This window comes from Pelophylax lessonae (genome assembly GCF_965119305.1).
Source record: "Pelophylax lessonae genome assembly, chromosome: 10".
Classification (NCBI taxonomy): Eukaryota; Metazoa; Chordata; class Amphibia; order Anura; family Ranidae; genus Pelophylax; species Pelophylax lessonae.
In genome coordinates, this window is record NC_138777.1 from 158,522,984 (window position 1) to 158,536,596 (window position 13,613).

General features: G+C 45.9%; 1 protein-coding gene across 1 annotated transcript in view; it reads right to left on the bottom strand.

Moving 5' to 3' along the window:
• LOC309565999 (uncharacterized protein) overlaps positions 1 to 13,613 on the bottom strand; it is a gene marked incomplete at both ends in the record, with an annotated part of 492,320 nt that overhangs the window by 438,764 nt on the left and 39,943 nt on the right. The window lies entirely within an intron of this gene.

Sequence of the window (13,613 nt, forward strand, 5' to 3'; positions counted from 1 at the left end):
GTCTACTGCACATGTGCTGAAAAAAGCCCACACTAATGAACTTTTGGGAGGCTGCGGGGAGTTTGCAGCACCCTGCACCTGTGGAGCTCTGTGCTGTGATGCAATAGGTTGGCTACTCCTATGGCAGCCCCTGGAGCACATCCTGACTTGTTGGAGTTGTGCTGCCTCCTCCTCCTATCCTGTCAGGCACCCAAGTACAGTCAGTGACCTCATTATTCCCTCCCTCCTCATCACTGGAGCAACCTTGACAGTATGCTGCAGCTGTGGGAACATGACTGCTAGTTTCTTGTCCGTCATTGTCCCCCCCCCCCCCTCTCTAGGCTCAAGTTATTCCCTTCATCAACCTGTGAACCAACATCACAGCTATCAAATTGCTGCGCATCCTCCAGCAGCAGGTCACTGACACTATGATCGAATATTTCCGGTGACTCCTCCGTGCATGATGGTGGGGCGACAGAAGGCCTAGCTGTGGAGAAGGAGCCTGTGGAACGGGCTTCTTTGGCAGCTGCGTTGGAAGGCAAACTACTGTGAGTGTGGGTGTCAGAGGACGAGGTGGATGAGGATGGCTTATTTATCTACTCCACCAACTCTTCCACCTGTTGTGGCTGAATAACACAGGAAATGAAGGACAGGCTTGCCCCGCCTGCAGAGGATGCACCATGTCGACTGTGACCACCACTTTTCACTGTGGACACAGAGGCTGCTTGCCCTTTTTTCTTGGCCTGTGAGCGTCTGCCTCTCCCTGTCAGCCTTTTGGACATGTGAATAGAGATCAATATAGGGTATACACAACTGTCTGATTAGATACTCAATGGCCTGATATGATCTAATCAATAGCCCTAAATATAGAGATCAATGTATGGTCTATGGCAGTGATGGCGAACCTTGGCACCCCAGATGTTTTAGAACTACATTTCCCATGATGCTCATGCACTCTGCAGTGTAGTTGAGCATCATGGGAAATGTAGTTCCAAAACATCTGGGGTGCCAAAGTTTGCCATCACTGGTCTATGGTATACGCTGCACTACTGAATATACTTCACTGTCTGATCTCTTAACTTGTAAAAAGCACAAATCTCTCTCCCTGCCTAACTCGCTGCTGCCAGCAATGTCTCTAATTAGACTACACTGCACTGTTTGAAAATCTGCAAATCACTTTGCTCTCCCTGCCTGAAAAACACGATCCCCTCCCTCCCTAACTCACTGCTAGTAGCAATGTCTCTAGACTACACTGCACTGTCTGACAAACTGCAAACGACTATTCTCTCCCTGCCTTAAACCCGTTCCTCTCCCTCTCTCCTTTCTCGCCCACACAATTATCACACTACACGCAAGCAGCCTTTATATAGTGTGGGGCATGTACTTAGCCCCTGAGCCATGATTGGCTAAAGGATGCAAATCATGGCAGAGATCATTTGATTGGCCAAAGCATGGAGGTCAGGGAGCATGATTTGGCCAATCACAACGCACTGCACGCACCGCACGTAATGCATTATGGGCGCTCAAATTTCTCACGAAGAAGCACATTTGTTTGTCATTCAAGGAACGAGCGAACGGCCGATGTTCGAGTCGAACTTAGCTTCGACTTTAACTCAAAGCTGATCCCTATTCCCAAATAGGATTGGAAAATCTACAAATTGCCACCGCTGGGTGGTTCCATCATGGGGGTCGACCTTCCAACTTTACAAAGAGACATTTGTTAAAGAAGGGCTCTAGTGATACTATAACTTTGCTGAAATGGAGATCCTTTGGGCCATCGGGCCAGGATCATTCATCACCTCAGAGTTAAAAGGACACTCTGCAAAGAAGTTTGGGCCATCGGGCCAAAGAGGAGGATTTTTTACAGAGAGACTTTTTCTGAAAAAGACACTTTGTGAAGATTCTGCGAAGCCAGTGGGACAGTTAAAGGAACTTTTTGCAGGCTGCTACCTCAGGAGAGCAGGTAGTGGCCTGAAGTCTCTCTGGCGGGGGGTGCCCAAATGTGAGGGGCCCCTGAAGAGACTTCTAACCCCCCACAAGCCGGACAAGTTTTCTCAGGCTCCAGCAATCACCTTGTCCCAAAGAAGGACTCTTGATGACGTCAGACGTTCTTACAGATGAAACGCAATGAGTTTCGAACACGCGGCTTACTCACTTCTGGTCTTTGGAGCACAGTTGGAACACGGAGCAGCGTTCTGGAACTGAACCCTCCAGTCAGCGAATTACAGTTAAGTTCATTACAGCTATTTGTCTAAATGTTATCATAATTTATGATTCATAAACCTACTACACTATAAAGCCTCTTCATTCTTTCCCTGCATATAATTGGGTCCTGGCCCTTGCCAGACACCAGTGGATCCTTGAGGGAATTACAAAAAACTGCTATATCTCAAGAGTATCTGGTAAGTGTGCTGTGCATGTGGTGCTGGTGGAGGAGAGCACATACCCACAATTTTGAATGAAAAGTGGCTGTGGAAGAATTGCTAACCTAGCACACTCACTTGTGGAGACGAGAGACACAAGGGAATCTTTTTTTCTATTTTGGACAAGGACACTTATTTATCACATTGGACTTATAATCTATATATTCAACGCAGATTTATTTCAAATATATTTGTTCTATTTGTTTATAATTTGAGCGCGGTCTCACTTTTACTCCAAAGAAGACATGTTGCCTCGGTGCTACAGGTGGGAAAGACACTGTGAGCATCAGTCTGATGGACTTCGCATGTCTTCAAGAACTTGTGGGCTTGACTGAAATAATGGAAGAGTCAGTGTCTGGGTGCTAAAGGGACTGTGCCTATTTTGGTCACAAATTGTGACTCAGGAAGTAAGGTAGATAGTTTGCCTGATAGGGTTTGGTTGTCATCTGTCCAGGAGTAACAGCTGAACGCTGAGTCAAGAATGCTGGAAGTGATATCTACCAGGATGTATAGTTATTGACTTTTGGGTGAGAAGGTCACCTCTGAGGAGAGGGCAGTCTCACTGGTTCAGATAGTAATGTTTATGATGTGCTAAACCTTCTTTTTTTTTTTTTCCTTTGCAGGCTTGCACTGGATGTCTGGGTGTGGCTAGACCTTCCATAGTTTACAATGTAAATACTGTGTTCAGTTAGGATGACATGTTTCAACTGCCCAAACAGATTTTTGTTTGGCGGGGTGTGCATTAAGTTAATGCACCTAATGTGTATAAATGCTTTTGTGAATACCTGTACAGTGAATATATATTTTTCTACATCATTTTATTACTATTGTAGCACTACCCCCGTAGGAGCTGCTGATTAGATTATTGGGTCTACGCCCTGCCTAACAACCCACAGAATTGGCTCAAACCCTCCCTAGGCACAAATGACCCCGAATAGGACTGGAATACCAAATGGCTACACAGATTGGAATATAACACTTCAATAAATAATAATGACCTGTTACCTCTCTCCAGTTGCAGTCCTTCTGGGTAACACAAGGTGACCACACACAAGCTTGTTTTTAAACAGGGAAGTTACTTACTGTAAATCAAAAAACAGTTTCGATACAGTAAAATATTACTTTGCAAAAGGATATACTGATTAATTAATCAAAGAGAAGATAAATACTGTGATATCACTCCTCAAGGGCACATTAATTACTTCAGGAAATGTCTCAGAGCCTATAGGACCACCATCTTAATCACTATTATACTTTTGGAAATGAGGCTCAGCATTCAATTAGACACAGTACCAGACAGACAGAGCTATCTGAGTCCCACATGCGGCTCCGCTGTTTCTTCTCTATATCTTCGCTAGCAAAGTTGGTGCGTGTGCGATTTGTAATCCACATTGAGGATGGATGATCAATAGAGAGAATGGCAGCAAACCGTTAGTAATCACCGTGGGGTGTCTGTGCAGGTTTGGCAGTAAAACTTCTGTGAGAGATGTACTGGGCCACCTGGTATATTGCCTTCTACTACTTTAAGGCTAATCCTGACTAAAGTTACTTCTTTGATAGATAGATTCAGTTTTTGGGCAGGTGCCCTCTCACCAACAGGATTTTTCCCTTTGGAACTCTCCACTGCTGACTTAGTCTCCGTTCTCTGTCACCAGCCGCGCTAGGTATTGGTGGTGGATTAGTCTGGTCTCTGCAAAACATCGATGGGACCTCCAGGAGGGATCCTCTACTGGAGATGAAACACTGCAGCTTAGTCACTTCAGGCCCAGGAGTTTCGGCCTAGCATGCAGCATCAGCCCACAGCGCTGGCTTCCTGCTTGTCTCACTGTGTCTTTCCCAAGAGAGTGAGCCTGGCTCCTCCCTTCCTTTATAAAGCTTCCCCCAGAAGGCTGTGCGGTGAGGCAGTGCACCCTGGTACTCCCAGAGAATTATGGATGATGTAGTCTGTTTATACTTCCTGACAGGAAATCCCATCACAGAAAAACCCAGATTAGCTGCAATGTGTCATTTTGGCCACTAGATGGAGCCAAATTCCTCTCAAATGTCAAACAGTCATCTTTTAGGCATATGAAACACCGCTACACACTCCCCCCACTTAAGAAACTTTGGTCCCCAAAGAGGACAACAGCATGTACTCCAGTGCATAAGTTGGCAGTACACAACAAAAACATTAACCTATGCATAACAGGGAATTATCTTCCTTTTCATTAGCAGAATTCAAACTTAACAACTGCATATTACAACACAGGTTCGACATAGGAACCTCCCACACTTGAGTGGCTTGTACAGATGTGCCTGGGGGTGAGCTAGGGTTGTCCTCCACCAAATCTGCGGTGGAAGAACTAGGCTGATCAAGAGTTCGTTTGGAAGTAAATATAGCGTCTTCCGAGCATTCACCCAATTGGTCATAGGTCAGTCTTTTGGGTGGGTGAATGACTCTTCTTTCCCTCTGTTCTTTGGGAGGCACAATCTCGGAGGTACAAGGACCAGCCACTTCTGGGGATTCTTCAATGTCGTCCTCCTCATGTTCCAACACACAGGAATCTGGTGTTTCAAGAGCGGTCAGTTCTTCTTCAGAGAAAGGTGCAACCTCCTCCTCAGGATCTTCATCATCAACTACTTCTTCTGGAAGCATGTGGAAAGGTATGAATTCGGGGGCTTCTGCCCGAAGGGTTCCTCTGTCAGCCAATTCGGATGAAGACAGGGAGGCAGGTGTGGGTTCTGGTAACTGAGATGAAAACATCCAGTCAGGTACCTCCTCTTCATCTTCCAGATCTTCAGATGGAGAATTTCCCTCCCTCACATCTGGGAGTGTCGACTGAGATCTGGTGACTGGTCTGGACAGGCGAGAGGTCGAAGGGGTCTCTGGCTAATCTACGACAGGAGGCATGCAAACTGCTTCAGAGAGAGGTAGTAGATGGTTCCTATGCCAAGTCTTCAATGGACCCACACTTCCTTCAGGCCGAATTTGATACACAGGGAGGTTTGGTAGTTGCTTGCAGATAACATAAGGTTGGGACTTCCAGCGGTCTGCCAACTTGTGTTTTCCCGGGACACCCAAGTTTCTCAACAATACCCTGTCCCCCAGGTTGCAAATCTTGGATCCAAACTTTTAAGTCAAAATTCCTTTTGAGTGCAAATGATCTCATAAGGGGATCAAATATAGCGCTTGCTTTAAAGACTTCTGATACCACGATGTATATGTGTAAGCTTCACATACTGTATGTCAGCACAAGATGTGCAAAAAATGGTGTGAATAAATAGGGTATAAATAAATATATTTAAAATTTATAATTTATGTGGCATAAATAAATTCAAATTTCTTATATTAAAGTGATTATGTAAACAATGTGGCGAAAAAACGGTATAAATATAGGATTGTAGAAATAAAATTATAATAGATAAAACAGAATATCCGAAATGTGAAAAAAACTTCTATATTACAATCCTCCAAACAAACTTATAATGTAAAAAAAGTTCATTCAGTGTAAAGTGACTAATGTGCTTCAAATAAATCCACAAATTAAGGTGACTCCTGTGCTCCACGATATGGAAGGAATAAATGTCCTTAATGGCAGGTATATCTTCAATCAGGCAAAATCCTCTTCTATATATCTATATATATATATATATATATAAGTGAATTAAATCACTTACCAGAACAGGTGGGTTCTGTATGCCGTATGGCACCAGAACCATTCAGGCTTGTATAGCCCTCTGGGCTTTAATGGCTGTTGTTCCTCCGAATATCCCTCCGGGATTCTGGGATGCCTCCTCTGCCTTTAAAGTGTTCACTCCCGACCGTATATGAAGGAAAGAAAAAGGGACTCCAAATGGTATAATACCGTTTTAACTGAGTCTTTATTTCTTACCAAAAGGTTTAGGGTATTTAAAATATATAAAAAATATATAGATGTCAGCGTCCCTGGTGGGCTAGCGGTGCGGGCTGCTCGGTTCTCCTCGCGGAGTAGCGTTCAGAACAGCCTACTTCCGGCTTGCGCTCCACCTGCCGTGACGCAATGACGCTGTGCGGTACAAAGCTTACGCGTTTCGTCACTTCCGGTGAAGCTCTGAGGACGTCACCGGAAGTGACGAAACGCGTAAGCTTTGGACTGCACAGCGTCATTGCGTCACGGCAGGTGGAGTGCAAGCCGGAAGTAGGCTGTTCCGAACGCTACTCCGCGAGGAGAACCGAGCAGCCCGCACCGCTAGCCCACCAGGGACGCTGACATCTATATATTTTTTATATATTTTAAATACCCTAAACCTTTTGGTAAGAAATAAAGACTCAGTTAAAACGGTATTATACCATTTGGAGTCCCTTTTTTTCTTTCCTTCATATACGGTCGGGAGTGAACACTTTAAAGGCAGAGGAGGCATCCCAGGATCCCAGAGGGATATTCGGAGGAACAACAGCCATTAAAGCCCAGAGGGCTATACAAGCCTGAATGGTTCTGGTGCCGTACGGCATACAGAACCCACCCGTTCTGGTAAGTGATTTAATTCATATATATATATAGATATATAGAAGAGGATTTTGCCTGATTGAAGATATACCTGTCATTAACCTCCCTGGCGGTGATCCCGAGCGTGACTCGGGGTTGATTTTTTCTATCGGGAGCGGTAGCCCCGAGTCACGCTCGGGGTAGATGTGCAGAGAGCGCAGCGGTGTTCTCTTAACTTCTCCTGGCGATCCCCCGATGATCTCTCATTGCTGTGACCGCCAGCCGAGAGTCCCGCCGCTCCTCCGTCGGTGTGATGACTTCCTAGTTCCGTTCCCTGCAGCAGCAATGCTGCATGGGAGCGGAACTAGGGAGGGAAATTAAAATAAAAAAAAAAAAAAAAAAAACGTTGCACAAAACACAAACACATAACAACACATTTTATATTTATATTTATATATATATAATGTGTGTGTGTGTGTGTGTGAGCACAGGAGTCACCTTAATTTGTGGATTTATTTGAAGCACATTAGTCACTTTACACTGAACTTTTTTTACATCTATTATAAGTTTGTTTGGAGGATTGTAATATAGACGTTTTTTTCACATTTCGGATATTCTGTTTTTATCTATTATAATTTTATTTCTACAATCTTATATTTATACAGTTTTTTCGCCACATTGTTTACATAATCACTTTAATATAAGAAATTTGAATTTATTTATGCCACATAAATTATAATTTTAAATATATTTATTTATACCCTATTTATTCACACCATTTTTTGCACATCTTGTGCTGACATACAGTATATGAGACAATTTTTAGGGTCATGTGAAGCTTACACACATACATCGTGGTATCCGAAGTCTTTTAAGCAAGCGCTATATTTGATCCCCTTATGAGATCATTTACACTCAAACTATCCTTTATATATAGCAGCTGCTAATTTATCACAACTATACCATATATTTATACATATTTATATAGATTTTATAAACTAGAGTCCTATTTTATTATCACAACTTAATATTACACATCCCTTGGCGCGAGGAATATACTTTGTATATTAATTCATCAAAATTCCTTTTATTCCTCAGTCCACGTTGATCAGATGTCGCCTGAGCTTTATCATAGGCCGATTTCAGACTCTTCCTCAGTCGGTCCACATATCCCTTGTGCGATGCTGAAGAGGTGTGATCTGGCGAGATGCCAAAGGCCAAATCCACTGGCAACCGAGCCTCACGTCCAAACATTAGACGATAAGGGGAATATCCAGTAACATCACTGACAGTACTGTTGTAAGCATGCACAATGGCAGCTACATGTTTGCCCCAATGCTGTTTCTTCTCTGTGCCCAAAGTCCCTAACCTGTCCAAAAGAGTCCTGTTAAATCGTTCAGGCTGGGCATCCCCTTGTGGATGGTATGGAGTAGTTCTAGTCTTTTGAATGCCTAACAGATCGAACAGTCTCTTGATCAGTCTGCTTTCAAAGTCCCTTCCCTGATCTGAATGGAGGCGTTGTGGTAACCCATAGTGTACAAAGAACTTCTCTACAAGAACTTTGGCTACCGTTGAGGCCTTCTGATCCTTTGTTGGGAATGCTTGGGCATATCTGGTAAAATGGTCTGTTACCACAAGGACATTCCCTTGACCACTCAGATCAGGCTCTAGGCAAAGGAAATCAATGCACACCAGTTCCATGGGTCCCTGGCTTTGCAGATGGCCCATTGGGGCTGCTTGACGTGGCAGAGTCTTCCTCTGTATGCATCAGACACAAGAATGACAGTATCCTTCAACTTCGGCCCTCATACAGGGCCAGTAGAACCTGTCTCTGACAAGCTGAAAAGTTCTTTCAGGTCCCAGATGGCCATGATTGTCATGAAGAGCAGCCAGAACTCTCTCCCTGTATTTAGCTGGTAAGAACAGTTGCCACTTCTCCTCCAGATCTTCGGATGGACCTCTGCGGTAGACCACCCCTTCTCGGATCTGTAGCCGGGTCCACTCTCTGTGCAAAAGACGGGCCCCTTGAGGAGAGTCCGTTAGAAGCAACTCAGGGCGCTGGATCTCCAATGCTTCCAAAAGAAGTTTCCCCAGAGGGTCTTCCAGCTGCTCCTTCCTCAAGTCCCTTTTGGACAACCGGGGTAAATCTTCCCCTTCAACTTGGGTCACCCTGCAATAGTATTTGGGTACTCCGAAAGCCGAAACCCCAATCTCTTCGGCTCTTGATCCTCCTCTGGATCAAAGTTCAGTTCCCTGATATAGGGCACGCACCCCTTCTGGAGCCAAATGGGTTCATTCTTCATCAGGTTCATGTGGTGCATGCAACCTTCTGGATAGGGCATCTGCATCCCTGTTCCCGATTCCTGGCCGATACTTCAGGCTGAAGTTGAAGCTAGAGAGGGCAGCCAACCATCTGTGTCCTGTGGCAGCTTGGCTGTAGTCAACCGATAGGTAAGAGGATTATTATCCGTCTTGACAATGAATTCAGCTCTGTACAGGTAATCTTTCAGTTTGTCGACCACTGCCCATTTTAAGGCCAAGAATTCAAGTTTGTGGGTAGGATAATTATTTTCAGCAGGTAGTAGACTCCTGCTCACGTAGGCGACAGGTCGCAAGTGACCCTCATGTTCCTGGTAGAGTACCCCACCCAGCCCATCTTGGCTGGCATCGACATGTAGTTCATATGGTTTCATGGAGTCTGCGTAGGCCAACACAGGGGCAGTGGTTAGATTCTTCTTCAGCTGAATGAAAGCCCCTTCAGAATCATTCTGGGGTCCACTGATCCTGGATGGATTCCTTAGCCTTCCGGGGTCCCATGGTGGACTTCACCGGCTTGACCAGTTCAGAAACGTCATATTCCTCGTTCTTTAGTTGCTCATTGATGAGTCGGGCAATCTTGGCGAACCCCTCCACAAACCTCCTGTAATAGGAGCAAAAGCCCAGGAACGACCGAAGTTCGGTCACATTTGTAGGTCTCGGCCAGGAGGCGACAGCATCCAGCTTGTCCGGGTCGGGGGCCACCCCTTCTGCAGACACGATGTGGCCCAGGTAATGGACCAAAGACTGATAGAATTGGCACTTCTCAGAAGAAAGTTTCAGGCCTTCTTCATGTAGACTCTTCAGGACCTTTTCCAACCTCTCCTCGTGTTATTCCAAAGTTCTGCCAAACACGATAACCTCATCCAAGTATACCAGTACCTCTATCAAATTCATATCTCCAACGGTCCTTTCCATCAGCCTTTGGAAGATAGCAGGGGCCCCTGACAACCCCTGAGGCATGCGATTGAGCTCAACCCCACGGGGGTTATGAAGGCTGTCTTCTCCCGGTCTTCAGGGTGCATGGGGATCTGATAGTACCCACTCTTTAAGTCCATCACACTGAACCACTTCGCCCCTGACAGGCTCTGTAGGGCATCTTCAATTCGAGGAGTGGTATACTGGTCTGGGATGGTTCTTCTGTTCGGTAGTCGATACAAAGCCTCAAAGATCCGTTTTTCTTCCGGACTACCACTATCGGAGAAGCATATGGGCTCCTGGATTCTCGAATAACCCCAGTCTTCTTGAGTTCTGCCAGCTGCTGACGTAGATCTTCTAAGGGAACTCGCCGGACTCTTTCTCGGAAAGGTTTGTGTTCACTCAGGCGGATCTTATGAGTGGCACTCCTGGCGCATCCCACGTCGAACTCATCCTTAGAAAATATTCCTCGCCATCGAGCAAGTTTGTGCCTTGGCCCTCTTCACCCATTCCGGTGGGAGGGCAGCGTTTCCAGAGCAGAGCTCTTCTATGACAACTTCACCCCGTTCCTCCTCTTTAAGATCTGATAGGACGACTGGGGTAGCCGGGCTACTTTGGCCCAACAGCACTCTGGCCGGTACCTTCACCGGTGTAGTAGAGGTGTTTCTGACACTCACTAAAACCCTTCCACGGTTTTTCTGTAACACCTTCAAAGGGATCACTTTGGGGATTACTTCTATCCCTCTCTCCTCTTCCTGTGGACCTGATTCAAAGATGATAAAAGGGCCCGGCTGTTTCCATGTGAGTTTAACCGAAGCTTTCAGACAAGCCACCTCTCCTGGCTGCAAGACCTTTTCCATTCGATCCAACTTCCAGAGTCTTCCAACTCCTTCTGCAGTGGTCTTTTGCTCTAATTCTAGTCGTTGATAGGCCTGCCGTAGCATGGGGTGAATCCTTGGCGTTGGAGCATCCTGTCCCTGGACCAGCTGTGTCAGAAGGCGCCTTACCATGTCAGTGTTGGTCCCTACGATGAGAGAGCTTTTGCTGGCCCCTGGCAGATGAGGACAGACCACCGCTAGGGTGTCGAAGGTTTCAGCTTCACCAGCCACTGAGGGGTCAAAGGTCAACTTGATTGGCAGATACCCATCATAGGGAAAACTTTGAGTCCCAATACCCCATATCTTCAGATCTTTCAACTTCTGCAGAGGTAGATGGGTAAGGTGTTTATCATAGAAGTCTCTATACAGAAGAGTCACCTGGGCCCCAGTGTCAAGGAGGGCTCTTGTGTAAATTCCTTCTACCTGGACGGGAACTACAGGGGAAGGCCCGACCAAGTTAGTTGGGAATTCTCTTGAAGTGGCCTTTTGTCTGATTCAGTCCTCTGCACCCAAGCTCTTTCCTTCCTTTTCTTGTTCCTGGGTTTCAGTCCCCTCTGGGCCCGGTGTGCATTGATTTTCCTCTCTCCAGTAGCCTGGAGTATAGAACTAGGGGCGTTTGTACCTAGATCTGACTCCCCGACTCAGATTCCCTGAATCAGTGAGTCTCTTGGAGTCCCTTGAAACTGGCGGGCCCCGGGTCGACTCCTTCACTGGGGCCCTCTGAAGTTTTCCGCTGGCTTGCGAGGTTTTGAGGCAACCTTCCCTGGGCTGGGACATACTCCTCTAACATGTCCAACTCCCCCACAGTTGAAAAAAATTAACAATTTCCTAGGTCTCGGTTCCGGATCTACTCTAAAGTTAGGAGGTTCATCCGGCTTCTCTGACATGTTCCCATTAGGTAGAGTGGATGCCTGACTAGTCAGGATAGACACCATTTCTATCAACTGGGACACCTGGGTCTTTAGGAGTTCAACTTGCGAGTCGCCTTCTACACTGATCACTCTGACTCGAGCAGTTGAGTCAAACTGCCGAATCTTCTTTTTGTTGTCCAACATGACCTCTTCTTCTCTGACCATTCGAATCAGGTCAGGGTATTCTAGAATGCCACCATCTTGACGAGTTTGCAACAGTATGGCAATGGGATCTAAAGGTCGAGCCCCTCTCAGCACCTGCCGTTCACGAGTCTCATCTACCTTCCGGGGGTCTATCCCTTTCTTTAACAGGATTTGATGGATGATCTTATCCAGGCGTCTAATAAATTCGGACAACTTCTCTTTCTCTTCTTGGTAACAGTGGTCTAACTGGTAAAGAAGTTCAGCCACGTTCTCCGTCCGACCAAATACATCTTGTAGAAAGTCTAGATAATCCTGTGCAGTACAGTTCTTTTTGCTTAGCTTGAGATTACGTACTGCCTCTAGTGCAGGTCCCCTTAAACTTTCTGTGATTCTCTGTTTCTTGTGCTGTTCTGGTACCTCCCACTCTTCCAAAGCCTGAGTGGCGGTATCAAACCACTCCTCAAACCCATCTTCTGTTGAAGGCACAGGCTGTTTCCCAGAGAATGTCCTGAGCTTCCTATATCCAGTCATCAGATAGTTTGGCGAGTCCTTACTACATTTTGCTACGATTTCCCCGAGAACCGCACACAGTTCTGAGCTAAAGGTAGACCAAGGTGGTGACTCCGGACTCCCTTCTTGGACACCTTTTTCTTTGCTGGATCCCCCAGGAGTGGTGGATGAGGGACCTTCACTAAGGACTTCTGGATGTATTAACAAAAGTTCTGTTTGGTCAGTAGTCTTTACACTGGTCCCCTTTAAGGGACCCCCTTCCTCCACTCACACAATGCATACGTGTGTGGAACGGTGGTGTCTGTCTTTATGTCAGTCACCCAGAATTTCCTGTCTGTGGACAGTGCCCTTAAAACTGGGAGGAGTTTTTCCTCAGTCCAGATCTCTCCCTTGATTTCAATCACCAGGCCATTTCCCACTACGACATTCTCTTCCCTGCACCACTTGGCTGCAGCGGTAGGGTCCATTTCTGCGTTGAGAGGGTTTCTGTGGCTGAGAGGGTTGTGTTGCAGGACTGTAGATATCCCGGACAAGCCCCCACGTGTAGCACTACCCCCGTAGGAGCTGCTGATTAGATTATTGGGTCTACGCCCTGCCTAACAACCCACAGAATTGGCTCGAACCCTCCCTAGGCACAAATGACCCCGAATAGGACTGGAATACCAAATGGCTACACAGATTGGAATATAACACTTCAATAAATAATAATGACCTGTTACCTCTCTCCAGTTGCAGTCCTTCTGGGTAACACAAGGTGACCACACACAAGCTTGTTTTTAAACAGGGAAGTTATTTACTGTAAATCAAATAAACAGTTTTGATACAGTAAAATATTACTTTGCAAAAGGATATACTGATTAATCAAATATAAGATAAATACTGTGATATCCCTCCTCAAGGGCACATTAATTACTTCAGGAAATGTCTCCGAGCCTATAGGACCACCATCTTAATCACTATTCTACTTTTGGAAATGAGGCTCAGCATTCAATTAGACACAGTACCAGACAGACAGACCTATCTGAGTCCCACATGCGGCTCCGCTGTTTCTTCTCTATATCTTCGCTAGCAAAGTTGGTGCGCGCGCTA